This window comes from Lolium perenne, chromosome 6 (assembly GCF_019359855.2).
Source record: "Lolium perenne isolate Kyuss_39 chromosome 6, Kyuss_2.0, whole genome shotgun sequence".
NCBI lineage: Eukaryota > Viridiplantae > Streptophyta > Magnoliopsida > Poales > Poaceae > Lolium > Lolium perenne.
In genome coordinates this window covers 70,369,709-70,373,458 of record NC_067249.2, presented here as the reverse complement: position 1 = coordinate 70,373,458, position 3,750 = coordinate 70,369,709, and positions in this window count along the sequence as shown.

Here is a 3,750-nt window from a genome sequence, read left to right as displayed (position 1 = left end):
ATTTCTGTGAAGCCATGGGGTTTCCTGGTGGCCGTGCTCATGGTTTCAAGCTATACTCATGGTTTCAAGCTATACTCTCAGAACAAGTTCACCAAAGAGTTCATTTCCTTCTGCTATCCTTCGGAACCCACAGCTGGACCTCCCACTATCTCTGGCATGTACTACTCCTACCTTGTACTTTCCAAGCTATTCTGTGAGAATCTCATCAGCAAGTCCGGAGATTCAAGTGAAGTCTGTGCATATCATCTGAACTTGATGTACTATTTGTCGTCCTGAAAACCAGAAGCTGTTGTGATCTTCTCTACTGTGAACTGAGGCGCTCTGTGCGCGAAAGGATGACTCCTAACTATGCTCAGTACATTCAGTTGCTCATCAATAAGGTTGTCCCATCTCCTCACAATAGGCAAGATCAGCGGGTCAAGATGGATGCCTTCAAGATGCCTTCACAAGGAGATAGACCGGAAATCCTTGCCTTGATACCTTCTGAGCACCGGTCCAAGGAAAGGCATGACCCTGCTAGCTCTAGCTACTCAAGGCGCCCCAAGCGTGGTGCCTCACGTTTCTTCACCAGCTTATGGCAGATGTGCAAAAATAACAATGATGTTGCAAATCAAAGTCTTGCCTTGAACCAGGAAACTAGAAGGTGCACAAATGACTTCATGACTGCCAGAAACGCTCATGTTCCTCCTCCTGGCCCTGAGATGGAGCCTGTGCATGCACCTAATTGGGAGATGCCTCCCACTATTGATGAGATGCTCCAGAACTTTGATCCCTCCATGTACTCCCTTGGTGGTCTTCCTCCTCGGTATGCTCAGGACCCTGATACTACTAGAGATGGAGATGATGATGATGGCAACGAAGATGACGATGAGGATGATGAAGATGATGATGGTGATGCTAGTGATGATGGCTCTCCACCCGCCGGGACCGAGTTCTATTGACGGGAGCGCTAGCATTCCTACTTTTTTTCTTCGCCTTTTTGGTGTTCCGATGCCAAAGGGGAGAAGAGATTAGAGTCTAGGATCACGGGGTCCCTTGGTTGCACAAGCCATGCTTGACATTTTATTTGCTTCTTATTTGGCTTGTGCAGATTTATTTTCTTTTCATTCCAAGAACCATTTGGTACTTTAAGTAATTCGTGTATGGTCATGTACTTATATGCTTAACCTCTATATTGGGATGTTTATGTGTTATGCTTATATATCTTGATATGCACATGTCCATACCATGCTTGTTTCCTAAAGATATTGGGGGAGCTTCTCATATTTCACAAATGGTGCACTTTGCATTCAAACGCAAATTCTCGAAGTGCACATATTATGGGGGAGCCGTCTCAATATATTATATGGAATCAAGGTTTTAGGCTTATCATAATATCTATATGTGACTCTAGCTCGGTTTATCATCATATACCAAAAAGGGGGAGATTGTAAGGGTATTTTACCCTTATCCATCATTTTGGTAACTATGACATCGTGCTAGAGTATTTGGTCTAATACATGTCTACTAGATGATTCCTAGGTATTAGCCAAAGAGGTATAATGGTGTATCAATGGAACAAGAAGGCAATGGGAGACCCCCCAATTCGTTGAAAAATCAAAAAGGGTTTTCTACCTGGCCGGTATGTGGCCCAGCCAGACCGGCCCAGGCACCGGCCAGCCCGGCGCCGACCGGCCCCAGGACCGGTGCCAGCCGGATGGAGTCCAGTAACCTCAGAAGAGTCGTTCGGTCGCCAACCCGGTTTCGAACCGGCCGACCCGGTCACTGGCCCGGTCGACCGGGTGGTGGACCGGGCGCCCCGGTGCCCAACCGGACCCCATGCCGGTGCCAGCCGGGAGGATTCCAGTAAGCATCTAGAGCCCTCCGGTCGAGATCCGGTTTGGACCGGCTGGTCTGGTCCCTAGCCCAGTCTGACCGGGCCATGCGCCGGCCGGTCCGGTCCCTCACCCGGTTGGCCGGGTTTCTCGGGCAAATGATGACATGGCAAGTGAGCAACGGCCAGAATTCAAGTGACACTATAAATACCCCTTCTTCTACCTCTAAAGGGGTAGGCACTACACTACAAGCTGTTCTTGAGCTCTCTCTCTCATACTCCATTGTAAGAAACACCAAAAGCCTCAGATCTCCCTCCTCCTCCATCCAAACTCAAATCCCTCCGGGGAAACGTTAGAGGAGGACCCTAACTACTATTCTACCAAGCCAAATCTCATTCCCCCTTGTATTCATCAAGAAGCTTTCTCTCTAGGATTCCTTGGAAACCCTAGTTGGGCAAGAGTGGTCCGGAAGCATCCGGGCTGTGGATTTGCTCCTGACAAGATTGTGAAGGTTTGGAGGCTACCTCAAAGTCTACCACAAGTGAGTGAGCTATTCCTTCGTGGGATAGGCTCTGGAGAATAGGGTGAGCCTTCGTGCTGTGGGGAATCCTTCGTGGGACCTCCACCCCTCCAAACGTGACGTACCTTCTTGCAAAGGAAGGGAACACGGGAATAAACCCTCGTCTCCGCGTGCTATCGGTTATCTCTAACCGAACTCCTTACTTGTGTTATAACTTCCTGTGAGAGCCTTCGCGCTCGAGTTACTTGTATCCTCATATAGGTTGTCTCACCTAGTTTGCATTAGGCTCACCTTTATATTCCGCAAAGCCTAATATTGCAAAGAAAGAATTAAAATATGTAGAAACCTATTCACCCCCTCTAGGTTTACCATCTCTGAACTTTCAGGTATCATGAAGGAACCTTCATAGGAGTTGTGCTCTCATAGGGGTTGGAAACCCTGAGAATAGTCGTCACACGAGAGGAGTAATTAGCTACACATCGTGGAAATATGGTCGTGACCGGACTACAGACGACAAGAAGGAACAGAAAAACTTAATCAGGAGCAAGCACTTGTTGATCTTGAAAAAACAAATATTGTTGGAGTTAAGAGCAGAGTTACGGTAGTTGAGTGCCCATCCTCGCTACCGACACACAACCCCGATCTATGTCAGAGTAGTTGTGGTACAAGAGTCGACCCTACTCCTAACACAGATGATCGTCCATTCTTTGATGACATGTAGGTGAGTAAATTACAACACATTTTATTTCATCATGGAGCCCATGGAATTGTGACATACTATCTTATCTCAACTTGTCGAGTGTAAATAGGTACCCACAAGCTTATGGCTATAAGTGAAGAACGCCAACAAAGTGGAACCCGTGCATACTGCATGGGGAGCGGTGCATCCTGCAAGTCAAGGGCAAATGATACACAACACCCTCTTTGCAATTGATATGCTAGGGTGCAAGTCAATGGCGTTTACGATGGTTCCTAGGAGTACGGTCTCCCACTCCTCGTAGAATAATTGTCCAATATCTATGAAGAAAATGCAGTTTTATCTAGTGGCACAAGGAAGATATATGTAGTGAAGCGCTAGAGCTAACCGAGACAGCCCAGATGACAAGGGATTAATTTGTCAATGCCTACGGGTTGTAGACTAGGGTTTAGTTGGAAGTAGAGGGCAAGTAGATCTCGAAGCTTTCAGCCGAAAAGTACTCGACGATTATGAAAACTAGGGTTTGAGAGACAATGATTCGATGCTTTCTTTGTCCCTTGACTCCCCCTTATATAGGAGGTGGAGTCGAGGGTTTCGTATTGTACAAGTTACAGAGTCCGGAGGGTTTCCAACTCATCCCGCAAGATTACAAATATCATCCCCTAATACAACTCTAACTTTCCTTAATATTAACTTGGGCTTCCTAATTAATTAACCTT